We start from the raw sequence: 17,040 nt of genomic DNA on the forward strand, positions 1-17,040 counted from the left end.
GTACGAATATGCAGGAACTAAATCGGACTAAGGAATTGAAGAAGGGAAGCATAAACTTGCGAGTAGGAAATGGAGCAAGAGTTGCCGCCCTCGCTGTTGGAGATTATGCTTTGAGTTTGCCCTCTGGGCTTGTAATAGAATTAGGGAACTGTTTGTATGTTCCAGAAATGTCCAGAAACATTATTTCTATTAGCCGTTTTGTTGACGACGGTTTTCATATTTCAATAAAAGACAAACATTGCGAGTTTTATAGAGATGGGATTTTCTATTTTTCAGGAATATCACAAAATGGGATTTATGTGCTAGATGACAAAATTTATGTATTCGCGATTGATACCAAAAGACATAAGCTAGATAATTCGACTTACTTGTGGCATTGTCGTTTAGGCCATATAAACAAAAGACGCATGCTTAAGCTACATCAAGATGGGCTTATAGATTCAATTGATTCTAAATCATTGGAAACATGCGAAACATGTTTAAAAGGTAAAATGACAAAGACACCCTTTAGCAATAAAGGTGAGCGTGTATCAAACACTCTAGGATTAATACATTCGGATGTATGCGATCCTATGTTAGTCCAAGCAAGAGGAGGATTCAAATACTTCATAAGCTTCATAGACGACCATACCAGATATGGTTATGTTTACTTGATGAAGCACAAATCCGAAGCTTTTGAGAAATTCAAATGCTTCAAGAATAAAGTAGAAAATCAATTAGGAAAGAAAATAAAGATACTTTGATCCGATCGAGGTGGTGAATATCTTTTAGATGATTTTCTGAATTATCTAACTGAATGTGGGATATGCTCACAATGGACACCTCCCTATACACCACAACACAATGGTGTATCCGAAAGGAGGAACCGTACCTTACTAGATATGGTACGATCTATGATGAGCATAACATTACTTCCAAAGACATTCTGGGGCTATGCCTTAGAAACTGCCCTCTTCACCCTAAATCGAGTACCAACTAAATCCGCTAGTTCCACACCATATGAATTGTTCGTTGGTAGGAAACCCACATTTTTATTCATGAGAGTATGGGGTTGTTCAGCATTTGTCAAACGCGTAGCGTCAGACAAACTAGATTCTAAATCTGATAAATGTTTCTTCATTGGATACCCTAAGGAAACTATGGGGTATTACTTCTATCATCCAGATGATCAGAAAGTAATAGTATCCAAGCACGCAACCTTTTTGGAGAAAGAGTTTCTCGAAGAAACAGAAAAGGGAAGCATGATTGAACTTGATGAAGTTCAAGAAGAAGAAACACCGACTGAAACAACAGAGGCGGTTGAGGAACCCGAAGCAGTCCCATTTGATGAGACTCAAGTGCCACCTACTTGTAGATCATAAAGAGTTCATGAACTTCCAGTTAGATATGGTTTTCTAGTGGGAGATGATGATGAGGTTCCCATGTTAGACGATGAACCCGAAAACTACGAAGAGGCTCTTACCAGTCCAAATTCTAAAGCATGGCTCGAGGCCATAGATTCTGAAATGGATTCCATGTACACCAACCAAGTGTGGACTTTGGTTGATCCACCCGAAGGGATAAAACCCATTGGGTGCAGGTGGATCTTCAAGAAGAAGACTGACATGGATGGAAAGGTTAGCACCTACAAAGCTAGGTTAGTAGCGAAAGGATATCGTCAGAAACAAGGAATTGATTATGACGAAACTTTCTCTCCTGTGGCTATATCCAAATCAATCAGAATAATGCTCGCTATTGCCGCACACTACGATTACAAGATTTGGCAAATGGATGTGAAAACAGCTTTCCTAAACGGAAACCTGCTTAAGGATGTATATATGATGCAGCCTCAAGGTTTCATGAAGGTTTCATATCAAAGGATGCAAACAAGGTTTGCAAACTACAGAGATCTATTTATGGACTCAAGCAAGCATCGAGAAGCTGGAACAAGCGTTTTGACGAAACCATAAAACAATTTGGTTTCGAACAAAATTGCGAAGAAGCTTGCATTTACAAGAAAGCAAGTGGGAGCTCAGTTGCATTTCTAATATTATATATGGACGATATATTATTGATGGGAAATGATATAGCTCTACTACAGTCGGTGAAAGTATGGTTATCAAGTAACTTCTCCATGAAAGTCCATGGTGAAGCAGCTTATATACTTGGTATAAAGATCTACAGAGATAGATCAAGAAGACTGCTTGGTCTTTCACAGGCTACATACATTGAAAAGGTGCTAAAGCGGTTTAGCATGCTTGAATCGAAATGAGGTAACTTACCCATGGTACATGGAGTAAAGTTAAGCAATCATCAATGTCCTAAAACCGAAGATGATAAGAAACGCATGGCTGTAATCCCGTATGCCAGCGCAATCGGTTCGATTATGTATGCCATACTTTGCACTAGACCTGACGTAGCGTTCGCGTTAAGTATAATGAGTCGTTATCAAGGTAATCCGGGAGACGAGCATTGGAATGCTGTCAAGAACATTCTTAAGTACTTGAGAAGGACTAAAGACATGTTCCTAGTGTACGGAGAAGGGGATATGAAAATAGAAGGATTTTCAGATGCCAGTCATCTCACAGATGAGAACGATTTTAGATCCCAATTAGGATACCTGTTTATCTTGAATGGGGGCGTGGTCAGTTGGAAGAGTTCCAAGCAGGGAAGCGTAGCTTTCTCTACGACCGAGTCAGAGTACATCGCTGCTGCGGAAGCAGCAAAGGAAGCGGTTTGGATTAAGAAGTTCATTACAGAACTTGGTGTGGTGCCTGACATTGTAAATCCCATTACTCTGTACTGTGATAACAATGGAGCCATTGCACAAGCAAAGGAACCACGGTCTCATAATGCATCCAAGCATTACCTAAAGCGATACCACATTGTAAGAGAGATTGTGAGGAGGTGTGAGAATAGAAAGAGTACCTACTGAGGACAATGTTGCAGATCCGTTGACAAAGCCCTTAGCCCAGAAAGTACATGATAGTCATCTAAGTTCTACTGGGATAAGTTGTAGAAACAATTGGCTTTAGTCCAAGTGGGAGTATGTTGGGGTTTAGTGTCCTATAGACAATTGTTCTAAGATATAAACTTAATGTAAATGAAGTGTTCTTTATATCATTTGTTTTTAAAAAGATATGGTTTCATAAACTATATAAAGGCAATCTCTTTTAAGAACTAAATAAGTCTAATAAAAGGAAACCCCTAAGTTTGTTTAAAGTGATTATAAAGTGTTCATACAAGCATGAAGTGAGACAAAACTTTATAATAAACTAATAAACTTAAAACCACCCCAAGTCAAGTAATATGTTTAGAAATAGGATTGACATATCACTGCTGAGACTTGCATGTAACAATGTCTTATATCGAGACAGAGAGCTGATCTCACAAGCTTCAGATATGCAGATATCTGGACAGTTACATGGATCCAATGAAAGAGAGTTCAATAGGATTGGGGACCCGACTTGAGATAACAGGATGGGTAGATTTATCCTTGTCACCTGTTCATCTCATTGGTATTAATAGGTATAAGTAATCCTCAGACTCAAAGGAATGTTAATTAGTGATTCTGAATTATGGAATGTGATGCTTTGATCCTGTTGTAACACGATCCATAACAGAGATGACTCTAGGGTGTGAACGGCAGACGTGGGGTATCACAGGAAGTAATTACAGAATAATTATACATTGGATTGAGCATTTGTCACTCCCGATAAATGGGAGATACGTCCAAGGATCGCTTGTGGAAGACTTGACTCTAAATCCTTGCAAGGTGATAGCTTAAGACTTGAAATGCAGATTTCACTTAAACTGTCTAATTGGAGTTGACTCGACCTGTACAAGTAAAACGAACGTCTCGATATATGTGACTTGACATTATCCATAGTCATAAGATTCAGTTCAAGGATGTAGTTGATAAAGGATCGAATTATACTGTAACTAATACTGAAAGGTCAACGACAGAATCAACCTGTCTTCTTATAGCTCTGGGAGAATGTTTCGGATTTGCCAATCACATTTCGCGTACTCATTCCGTTATGCAAAGATTAAATATAATTATGTGAAAATTAATTTAATAGTTGCATACGGCTAGAAGCAATAAGAACCTAATGGGTCACACATAAGACTTGGAGCCCAAAAGAGAAACAGATGTTAATTAATTGATGGAAGCCCAACTGAGTCCATTAAGGCCCAGTACATAGGGGGCGAATTTTATGTATAAAATACAGAAAGAAATTAATTTGATTTTAAGCTATCCTAATTAGATTATGATTGTAAATTAAATTAATTAAAGGATAATAAGTGAGGAGGTTTAATGAGATTAAATTGCTCCTATTATTATCCTACCAATAAGTTATTATTATTATTTTTAGATATGATTATAAATAATAACTAATAAGAATTTTATTCCAAATTAAATTCTTATTCAGTAAACCTAATTCCATCTAACTAGGGTTTAGATACAAGAGAGCATATATACCCCCCTTATAGTAGAATTTCGGCTAACCCTAGTCTACCGGAGAGAGAGAATTTCGACCCCCTTGTTGAGGACGAGTTCATTCACCTCTTTCTTCCGATTCGATCGATTTTCATCTATTTCTCTTATTCCTTGATCTTATGTTGATTAATTAGAGGCAATCTATTCTTGATTGCTTTTACACGGTTGAGTTCTAACTTGATTTTGAATTGTATTTTTGTCTTGTGCTCGGGAACTCGGAGTAAGAGTTGTGGGCACTTCGATTGCAATGGTAGATAGAACTTCAAAAGGTATTTCCTTCTATCCCTCTTTATATGAAATAACGATTAACGGATCTTGGGTTAATGGAAAAAGGTTAAAATTTTTATATTTCCGCTGCCAAATGTTAGCCTATTTTCCTTCAATAGGACCACATACATCCGAATGTATTAATCCTAGATTGTCTGATACAAGCTCACCTTTATTGCTAAAGGGTGTCTTTGTCATTTTTCCTTTTAAACACGCTTCGCATGTTTCCATTGATTCACAATCAATTGAATCTATAAGCCCATCTTGATGTAGCTTGAGCATGTGTCTTATGTTTATATGGCCTAAACGACAATGCCACAAGTAAGTTGAATTATCTATCTTATGTCTTTTGGTATCAATTGCGAATACATAAATTTTATCATCTAACACATAAATCCCATTTAATGATATTCCTGAAAAATAGAAAAACCCATTTCTATAAAACTCACACACTTTGTTCTTAATTGAAATATGAAAGTCGTCGTCAACAAGACAGCTAATAGAAATAATGTTTCTGGACATCTCTGGAACATACAAACAGTTCTTTAATTCTATTACAAGCCCAGAGGGCAAACTTAAAACATAATCTCCAATTGCGAGCGCTGCAACTCTTGCTCCATTCCCTACTCGCAAGTTTATGCTTCCTTTCTTCAATTCCTTAGTCCGTCTTAGTTCCTGCATATTTGTACAAATATGAGATCCACATCCGGTATCCAATACCCAAGATTTAGACTGTGAAATAGTATTTATTTCAATATAGAACATACCAGATGTTGAAGCACCGTCTTTTCCCTTCTTAAGGGAGGCTAGGTACTCCTTGCAGTTCCTTCACCAATGCCCGTCTTTACCACAGAAGTGGCACTCTCCTTTGGACTTCTTCACTTGCTTCCCCTTTGCTTTAGTGGGCATAGCCCTCTTGCCCTTTTTGGGATGTTTAGGATTGGGAGTATTCCCTTTCCTCTTCTTTGATCCCTCAATGACAAGAGCCGGTATTGCCACTACAACAAATCATCACCTGCGCCACGGTTACAATCGTGGCCCAAGTGTAATATTTTCGTGGCTATGCTATTTAGCCACGGAATTTCAAGGTGGGTACTCTCGTGGCGCAAGTGAGCGTGGCTAGGTAGTTGACACGAGAAAATCATGGTAGTGGCATAAATTTGTTTTTATGCCACGAGAAAATCTGTGGCGAATCATATCCATTTGCCACGAGTAAAATCGTGGCAAAAGTAAAATAACTGTGGCAAGAGATAGTGGCCCATGGCAAACAACTCCACTTAGCCACAAGCATAATCGTGATAAAAATAGAACACTCGTAGCAGGAACCCTTGCTTAGCCACGAGTATAACTATGGCAAAAATAGAACAGTCGTGGCTACAAACCTTACTTAGCCATGAGCATCACCGTGGCAAACTTTGATCAAATTTTGAAATTTTATTTTTAATTTATTATTATTATTATTATTATTATTATTATATTAGCTTTTGGATTGGAGGGAGGTACGTTAAAATCAATATGAACAAAAGGATAAAAAATAAACAAAGTCCAAAATTTTAACCATTTCTAACGAGAATAAATAATTATTAAATAAATATTAATCGTTCTATCATCCAACAAAGAAATATAATATCATAATTTGAATATCAAAATTATACATGTTTTATTATTGCCAAGAGTGGTTGAATCCGAGTTACTAAAGCCCAGCATATGTGTTGCAAGCAAAGTCCCAGTAACAGTAACAGTCACAGACACCGCAATGCTTCAGAGCTCCTAGCTTCTGCAAAAACATGAATATATTGAATTAGTGTCTACTTCAATACTATGTGATAACTTAGTATCATGTAATAGATTAGTGTAGGAAAAACTAAGGAAATAAATCCCTATAATTACTCCGATTACTCTTCTATATAATAATCCCTTAAACCATGCACTGGTCTTCCAAAAAGGTCCCTTAATTGTTGATCAGTAACATAAAACAAGGTATAAAATCATAGATAAAACACAAGATGGAATGGTACTGATCATGTTATTCATTATCCTTTGATTTTTTTTATCTCCTACATCATCAAGTATAATCATCCTGCACAATAAGAGATAGTACTGATCATGTTATTCATTGGTACAACAATAATATATGGAACTAACAACCCACAAAATGAAAACAGTAAAGTCTTTGGACATGATAGAATGATATGTACACTGTCATTTTTTATCTACCAAGGGTCCATAGTACGCCCTTACTCATTAATACCAGCAAAGGAAGCATCTGCAATCTAAAATTCTGCTAAACCATGGGGAACTGCCTTCTACACAAAGGATAAAGTGATAAGGGGACAGTGGGCATTATTTTGCTGGAGAGTTGCACATGGCTGAGGCCAACTGATGGAACATTTACAAATGGTTTTACTCTCCACCCTCGTCACAACTGGAGATGTGGTTATACGTACTAACATCATAAGCTATGGAGGATGATGGTAACAAGATTCGAGAAGATGATGTCAATGTAGGAAATTTAAGACAAGATGGAGTAGATGCAATAAACTGTATTACATCAGTCCTGGAAATTGGAATTGCATGCTCAACATAACTTCTAGGAGATCTAATGAAATATGAGGGATGCCAACAGAAAATTAAATGTCATCACAGAGGCTTTCCTACGAATAAGGACTTGTAGACAAAGACCTATCTTAGCCCACTTACAAGTATGAGGTTTCTATATTATTGAATTTATCTTAAGTTGAAAAAAAAGACAATTTCCTAATGTTTCTTTTTCTAACTAATTCAATCAACATAGGTTATGTTATTCATGTATCTGCATGAACAATCAAACTGAAGTGTTCTTTCAAAAATATTTCCTTCATAAACATTTCTGTTCAGCTAACAATCTTTAAGTAGTTCTAATAGTTTACTCATTTTTATTTGAGCAAAATGAAAAGTTAGAATCTATAAATCAGTGACCCTTATCTGCTCTGTAAATGTTCTATTATTGTGATAAAATTTTCTAGTTTGTGTAATCCATTATCCTAATCGTGTAAATTTCTATCACTCTTCCCGTTTTAGTGTTTCATGCAAAGCTAATCATACAATATGCAACCAAGTGCTGAGATAAAATATTACCTTAAGAAGCCTAATTTGTTTTCCACTTTATAAAACAAATGGACCAATTGACAGATAAGTTATTTTGATATTAAGGTAAAATGTTGTCTTAAGCCTTTCCAACTCTAGATTTAAAGCATGTGATACTAATTAGCTAGCTAAAATTGGTATTTAAAACTAAGTTTTTCTTTTTTTCTGCTTCAATATCTTCATTTACTTTAATAAAGAGTTCTTGAAGTTCTTTGAAATTGTCAAACGGTTGTCTACAATTGTATGCCATTAATCCAAAATAATAAAAGAAAATATACATGTTAAAGGGATCTCTATCATATACCACAACATGATGAATATTTGTACACAAAAAGTTATCAAATTTCACATAAATTACATATAAAAACCACAAACAAATAAAGCATGAATTTTTCAATAAATATCAGCTCAAAAATGCATCAGACATTCAATAATGATTGAGGTATATAAAGAATTAATAATTACAGAAGTTTTACCTGATTGACACTAAGAACAGCAGCAACATGAATGTTAGAGCTTTCTCTGCCAAAAACAGGATCCTAATAACTGAAAAGGATTCAAGACTATTATAAGCAATTTTGAAGTATTCATTTGTTAATTTAAATGACCATGAAAATGAGTTGCAGTGAACTGTTTTAAAATCATAGAAGTATGGGTCACAAATTGCAGTTTATACATAAATTTAAGAGTTGGAAATGTGATGTAAATCATCTTTCCTATGAGGTTCTCTTAAGCATTATCCACTCAAGTTCCTAATGTAAGAAAATGGAAAGAAGATGCAGACCCATACCAAAGTAAGATGCAGAACAATGTGAAACTAAAATTGAGCTCTATGTTAAACTAAAATTGAACAAAGTCCAACTATTATTAACAATTAAAGGTCTTGCTTTTCAATTTCAAAATGTCTAAGAACCAACCAATTCGAATTAGCTCTAAATTTCTTAGCAAGGAAAAACCCAAAACGAGTAACAGAAAACAAAGAGAGGGTACCACAGATGGCCTTAACGGTGAAGTTGTTGCCCAGAAATTGGAGAAGAGTAAGAATCAATCTGTGCAAAGAATCTTCGATTTCCAGAGTTGATTGACAATGGACGGTGAGCGAACCTTTGGACGCAAAGGAATTTCAGAGATACAAGTATTGAGAGAAACCTAGGTTAGGGAAATTGGGAGCGGTTGTGCTCTTAACTTTTGGCGCAGAGCAAATTTCGTTCTGTCCGCCACATTACTCATGTGGAAAATAAATATAGAAAATTATTATTTACTAAATTATTATTTTTTATTTTAGGCCCATATAATTGTAATCTTTCCCATTATTATATTTATTAGATTAGTTTGATAATATTATATTAACTAGTTTTTAGCCCGTGCGATGCACGGATTCATCTTAAAATTCAAAAATATAATATAATAATTATAATTAATGATATAAAGATACTATATAAATTAAATATTATTATTTTATTTTCACATTTACTTTAAATAATCTTTTTTATAGATAAATATAATAATATAATTAAAAATTAATATATTATATATTATATTATATATTTTTTATCAGTAAAAAATGAGGAAGTGACAACTCAGCTTCATCGTTACTATTTTATATTATGTATAGATATATAGATATGCAGAGAATTAGAGAGATTTTAGGAATTAATTTAAATTCTGTAAAACTCTTAGATGTAGTACGGATAAAATCTATCTTTTTATAGATAAATATAATAATATAATTAAAAATAATATATTATATATTTTATTTTATTTTTTATCAGTAAAAAAGGAGGAAGTGACACATCAGCTTCATCGTTACTGTTTTATATTATATATAGAATATAGATATGCAGAGAATTAGAGAGATTTTAGGGATTAATTTAAATTCTGTAAAACTCTTAGATGTAGTACAGATAAAACCTATCTTTTTATAGATAAATATAATAATATAATTAAAATTAATATATTATATATTTTATTTTATTTTTTATCAGTAAAAAAGGAGGAAGTGACACCTCAGCTCCATCGTTACTGTTTTATATTATATATAGATTATATATAGAATATAGATATGCAGAGAATTAGAGAGATTTTAGGGATTAATTTAAATTCTGTAAAACTCTTAGATGTAGTACAGATAAAACCTATCTTTTTATAAATAAATATAATAATATAATTAAAATTAATATATTATATATTTTATTTTATTTTTTATCAGTAAAAAAAAAGGAAGTGACACCTCAGCTCCATCGTTACTGTTTTATATTATATATAGATTAATAATAATGATTAGAATAAAAAATTAAAATTAAATAATAGAATGTTTTTATACTAATATCTGCACGTATAAAAATATTGGTGTATATATATTTGAGAAAATTTTCATTATAAACATATTAATTAAATTTAAAAACTAAAAATACAAGTTTTAAATTATATAATTAAAGGCAACTCTATACTTTCATATCCAAAAATATATGGAGAGAATAAAGAGTTAATTAAGATAAAATTTAGTAAATATAAGGTATAAAAATAGATATGGTTTTTAGGAAGTATCAATTTAGGCTACACGTATAAAATAGTACCAATATAGGCTTAACGTTTAAAAAATGGTACTAATTTAGACATCGATAACAGAACGAGACACATCAATGAGATTACTTCGTTAAGTTTTGTCGATTGTACGTGGGTGGAGAAATCAGTACTTAACGGAGTAATAGGAATGACGTGTACCGATGCCTAAATTGATACTCTTTTTTAAACGTTAAGCCTATATTTGTATTATTTTGTATGTGAAGGCTAAATTGATACTTCCCCAAAAACCATATGTATGGACTACCTATTATAATAGCTTAAAACACATTACCTAATAAATTATTTATCCTAAAATTAATAGGTTGATATACTTCAAAAAAAAATTAATAGGTTGAAATTAATTAATTTTCTTGCAACGAAATAAATTATCGTGACATAAGTAATTTTATGCCACGTGTAAAAAATATCTGTGGCATAAATAGATTTAGCCATGAAAAAAAATTATCGTGGCAAAATTCGTAGCATAAGTGTATTTTTGCCACGAAAAATACTTACCCGTGGCGTAAATATATCAAGTAATCTAAAGCTTCTGCTGTAGTCTCTTTTTCCCGTGGCTAAATAAAAATATGCCACGCTTTTTGAATTCACGTGGCATAATTCGTGGTGCAAGTGGTGATTTGTTGTAGTGTGCCTTGTCTTTCTTCATATTGGGCTCAACTGTCTTGAGCATGTTTGCAAGCTCTTCGAGAGAGGTTTGCAAGTCATTCATCTGGTAGTTCATGATGAACTGTGAATAACTCTCTAGGAGGGATTGAAGAAGTAAGTCCACACTTAGTTCATAATCCATCATGAATCCAATACTAGAAAGCTTGGTAATAAAGCCAATCATCTTGACACAATGTGTCATCACAGATGTGCCCTCTTGCATCCTGCATCGATTCAACAGCTTCGATATCTCGTAGCGTTCGCACCAAGTTTGTTTCCCAAACAACTCTTTCAGGTGCCTGACAATGGAATAGGCATCCATCTCCTCATGTTGCCTTTTCAATTCTGGTGTCATCGATGCAAGTATGATGCATCCCGCATGATCGTCATCAGCCTTATGCTTCTGGTAAGCATCGATCTCTTCGATGGGAGTATCATCCGGGTAGGGGGTATCGATGTATCAAGTACATACCCTATCTTATCTAACTTCAAAACAATTTTGAGGTTGCGATACCAGTCGGTGAAGTTTGAACCGTTCAACTTGTTATCGGTAAGTATATTTTGCAGATTGGTTTTAGTCATGATTTTATGAGTGTTTTAATTTAACCTGAGAGTGAGAAAGAGTAAACGAATGTTATTCATTTGCTTTAAAGTATATCAATCTAAAATTATAGGTCTTTTAATTCCATTTTAAATTGCTCCCACTATTTTGCCAAATTAATAGCCCTCCATATTAATTCGAAGAATTTCACAAATCCTTTAGTGAGCTAGGATCCGAACTCCTGAAATTTTACCTTGAGTTTGCTCAACAAGCTAGTCCTATTTGTTAGGTAGATTCATGCAATCAATCACATCAACAATGCGATTCCTAGGTTATTGGGTTACTAACCACATTAGCAACTAATATGCATTCATATTAATCCCAACCGTATTGCCAATTAGTTTATAACAACATGAGTTTGCCCATCCAATTATCATAATCTAATTTAAGTATTACCCCATATTCGTGAAAACGATTTTCAATAATTCAGGTGTTACCATAAGACCCCGAGTTTGAGTTTGCTCAACAACCCAAAGGCCCCCAGTACTGCCGGCTGAATTATAATATTATGGAGGGACAACCGATTTTAATAACTTGCTTATTTACTTAACTTTTAATTAGTGAGGGATTTTTATTTTAAGTCTCATAATCTAACCTAGTCTTGATTTGCTTTAGCATACATCAGACACATACAATTTACATTGGCGTTATGGACGTATTATCTAAATTATTCCGTTGAGCCAGAAACGGAATAAAATGTCAAACCTAGGGAAATACTAACTATTACATATTTCTCTTTAGGTCCTCCGTCTTCTCCATGGCGCCTCGAAATTACATCAATATTAATTTCTATACTACTAAAGAAAACTTCAACTAATTTAAAGGGAATTAGATGAGAGAAGAAATTATAATAGATAGTAGATAGGCAGGATACGCATGTCCTATTTCCAAAATACCAAAAGACTAAATAGAGGGTCCAAATATGCACATAATTCCAAACATGCATAGACTCAATTAAATAAATTTAATTGGTTGATTACATAAATTATTTATGTAATATTTAAGTTAATCACATTAACTTGTCAAATTAACTTTCATCCAATTTTAATTCTAACTTTGTATCTCTTATATCCAATCGAATCAAACTGTAACAATTACATATTAGATTAATATAACTATACAAATCCTTTTATTATGCATATCCCAATTAATTTTGTTTTAATTCATTTAACACCTTTGATTTACAAATATCAAATAATAAGTAAAACAAACTTTTAAATAAATTCTTTTATTTAATAATAAAAAACAGAAAACTATTTATTTCTGAAACATATATATATATATAAATATAAATATATTCAAAACTATTTTATTTTAAAACCCGTTTTTAAAATATTCATATATACACAACCTACGTCGGGCCCGACCTAAATTGCTGCTGCCGTCTGGCAGTAGCATTGCGGCTGGTCGTCGCTGCCTTACGGCAGCGACCCAGTCGCAACTGGTTGCTGCCGCGAGGCAGCAACCGTGAAAAGTAGTTCGGGTTGCTTCCTCGCGGCGCAACCCGGACTGCTGTTCCATTTTTTTTAATTTTAAATATATAAATATATATATATATGTGTGTGTGTGTGTGTGTGTGTGTGTGTTTTAAAACGATTTTCAGAATATAAGAAAAGCTTTTGAAGATTTTCTGTTTTATCTTTTAGAATTAACAAAACTAACTTTTATTAATCTAACCATAAAATAAATAGATTTTTTTACAATGATTATCAACCAAAATAATTAGGAACTTATGCATAATCAATTTTAATTAGCAATTAATTAAAACTTGTTTATCATTAGATTAATTAATCAAAATAATTTTATTAATTAACCTAACAATAAATATTTATTCAATCTGATTGAAAAACCTTTTAATTTTCATATATGAAATAACGGATTTAACGCATGCTTTGATACCACTGAAGGGAAATAGGCAAACGTTTGACAGCGGAAATATAAAAATTTTAACCTATTTCCTTAAACCAAGATCCGTTAATCGTTATTTCATATAAAGAGGGATAGAAGGAAATACCTTTTGATGAACTATCTACCGTTGCAAGCGAAGTGCCCTCAACTCTAGATCCGAGTTCACGAGCACAAAACAAAACACAAATCAAACGATATTAGAACTCAGCCAAGTAATAGCAATCAAGGTAGATTGCCTCTAATTAATCAACACAAGATCAATGAATAAAAGAAAGAGATGAAAATCAATGGATTCGGAAGCAAGCGGTGACAATCGATCCTCAACGGTTGGGGCTCGAAAATTTCACTCTCCGGGATAGTATAGGTTGCCCAAAATTTACAATAGGAGGGGGTTAATATAGCCTCTTGTATCTAAACCCTAGTTAGATAGAATTAGATTATTGAATAAGAGTTATATTCGGAATAATACTCTTATTATTATTATCTATAACTATATCTAAATATAAAGATAATAATAACTTATTAAATAGGATAATAATTTAGAAGCAATTTAATCTCAATAAACCTTCTAACTTATTTATCTTATAATTAATTTAATCCATAATCATAATCTAATTATAATTATTTAAAATTAAATTAATTCCTTATGTGTCTCAACACATAAAATCGCCCCTCCATAAATGGGCCTTACTGGACTCAGTTGGGCTTCCGTCAATTAATTAACATCTGTTTCTCTTTTGGGTTCCAAGTCTTATGTATGGCCCATTAGGTTCTTATTGCTTCTAGCCGTATACAACCATTAAATTAATTTCTCAAAATTACATTCAATCTTTGTATAACGGAATGAGTACGTGAACTGTGATTGGCAGATCCGAAACATTCCCCCAAAGCTATAAGAAGACAGGTTGATTCCGTCGTTGACCTTTCCGTATTAGTTACAGTATAATTCGATCCTTTATCAACTACATCCTTGAACAGAATCTTATGACTATGGATTATGTCAAGTCATATATAGCGAGACGTTCGTTTTACTTGTACAGGCCGAGTTAACTCCGAATAGATAGGTTAAGTGAAATCTCCATTTCAAGTCTTAAGCTATCACCTTGCAAGGATTTAGAGTCAAGTCTTCCACAAGCAATCCTTGGACGTATCTCCCATTTATCAGGAGTGACAAATGCTCAATCCAATGTTAACTACCCTGCAATTACTTCCTGTGATACCCAACGTTTGCCGAACACACCCCAGAGTCATCCCTATTATGGATCGTGTTAGAACAGGATCAAAGCATCACATTCCATAATCCAGAATCACTAATTAACATTCCTTTGAGTCTGAGGATTACTTATACCTATTAATACCAATGAGATGAACATGTGACAAGGATAAATCTACCCATCTTGTTATCTCAAGTCGGGCCCCCAATCCTAATGAACCCTTTCATTGGATCCATGTAACTGTCCAGATATCTACATATCTGAAGCTTGTGAGATCAGCTCTCTGTCTCGACAGAAAACATTGTTACATGCAAGTCTTAACAGTGTTATATCAATCCCTATTCAAAACATATCACTTGAGTTATGGTGGTTTTAAGTTTATTAGTTTATTATAATGTTTTGTCTCACTTCATACTTGTATGAACACTTTATAATCATTTTAAATAAACTTAGGGATTTCCTTTTATTTAGACTTATTTAGTTCTTTAAAAGTGGTTGCCTTTATACAGTTATGAAACCATATCTTATTAAAACAAATGACATAAACAATAATTCATTTACAGTAGGTTTATATCCTGGAACAATTGTCTATAGGACACTAAACCCCAACATATAGATAGGGAGATAAGGCCAAGTATCGGTACTTCAATGTCGAATAGCTCGGCCAGAAGGAAAGTGCCTTCCTAGAGCCTCTTCTTGTTGCACTTTATTGCCTCGAATGCTTTCAAGGTGAGGAGGTTGCTGAGCTACCAGCATCCACTAAGATTCAGTGGATATTGTAGTTTCATGTGGCCATGGTGACCACCATTTCTTATGAGTGTGGGGTCCGATTATGTGGTTGGATGACTAATGACTCCCCCACTGCTCTCTTTATCGTTTTGTTGGAAGAGCTTCCTGCGAAGTAGGTTGGGGCTCCTTCCCTGATTATATGTATCTCCCCCTAGTACCTAATACTTTTTTATGTCTCCTTCCTTTGTGGGGGCTCTCACTGCCTTTGGTGACTGTTTGTTTGGCGGGCAACTCTTGACATGGCTCTTTATCTGAAGAGCTTGTCAATCTCGTTCTGCAACTGATTGTAACTTTTAGTAGAGTTCCTGGAGGACTTATGGTATTTGTAGTACTAATCTTTATCCATCTAGGGCTTGGGGGCTTATCCATTAGGAACAGATTGCTTGAAGGTAAAGTCTTATGGATTGGTGCTTGTGGTGCTTTATCGGAGTAGTGGACCTCATGAAGTGCTAAATGGCCTCCCTTGGCTGCTTCCCTAGCCTCTTTCCGCTCTTTCTCGCATTGGTCAGTAGGGAAGGGGACCATCATCTTTCCATGATCAGGAGGAGTCCTTCAGTTCAGCTACATGCTTTTCCATCTCTTCCTTTTTAGCTTCCCCTTGCTATTGTCTTTCTCGGACACCTCATAACCCGCCGATTTATCAATATCATCATATCGCACAAAGGTTTGTGCCATGGCCATCAGCTCCTCAAAAGATTGAGGAAGTATTTGGTAATATTTTTGCCTCAGAGGCTCGCAAACTGTCCCCTTTGCAAACACATCATGGGCTACCTCTAGGCTCAGGCACTTGACTGGGGAGATAAGATGATAGAATCATGCCATGAAATTTCGGAGGGCTCTATGGAAGGCTGTTAATGTCAGAGCTGATCCTCCTTACTCTTGAAGTGGACATAAAATGGGCCAAGAAAAGGTCTTTGAGAAGATCAAAAGATTCAATAGACTCGGGGGCTAGACCCACTCCTATGTGCTATTAGATAGAGTTGTGTGAAAAACCTTGCACATGATATCCTCGTCTTTGGAGATGGTGATCTTGAAGCATGCAATGTGGTCATTGGGATATTCGGTGCCGGAGTAGGTTAACTTGGGAGTATTCCAATCTCTAGGAAAACAGGTGCCTATAATTCTGTGGACTAGCAGGGTCGGCTGGAGGTGAAATTCCCACTCATTACTTTATCGAGAGCTCTTTTATCAAGAAATCTCTAGAACCTGTATTCAAACATATCCTCGATGTCCAAGAGGACAAGAGGCTCGAAGGCTAAGATTATTGATAATTGAATGGAGGGTTGAACCTCCACCGGAAGGCATAGAATAAGATGGGTAACGATTGGAGCTGCTTCAGTGACTAATGTCGATTCCCTGACAAATACAGTTGGTTGGGTTGAAGTGGATGGTTGTTGTTGTGCAGACACTTAGGTCCTCAAGAT

The 17,040-nt window shown here is 34.6% G+C and overlaps 1 long non-coding RNA gene across 1 annotated transcript; it reads right to left on the reverse strand.

Moving 5' to 3' along the window:
* Positions 1-6,309: 6,309 nt before the first annotated feature.
* On the reverse strand, positions 6,310-9,099 carry LOC136206561 (uncharacterized). The gene is made up of 3 exons (XR_010676320.1): positions 8,864-9,099; positions 8,350-8,419; positions 6,310-6,524 (listed from the first exon to the last, which is right to left on the reverse strand). It is a non-coding gene; the product is annotated as an uncharacterized lncRNA (long non-coding RNA).
* Positions 9,100-17,040: the final 7,941 nt, after the last annotated feature.

The sequence above is a fragment of the Euphorbia lathyris genome, chromosome 9 (assembly GCF_963576675.1).
Source record: "Euphorbia lathyris chromosome 9, ddEupLath1.1, whole genome shotgun sequence".
In the NCBI taxonomy this organism is placed as follows: domain Eukaryota; kingdom Viridiplantae; phylum Streptophyta; class Magnoliopsida; order Malpighiales; family Euphorbiaceae; genus Euphorbia; species Euphorbia lathyris.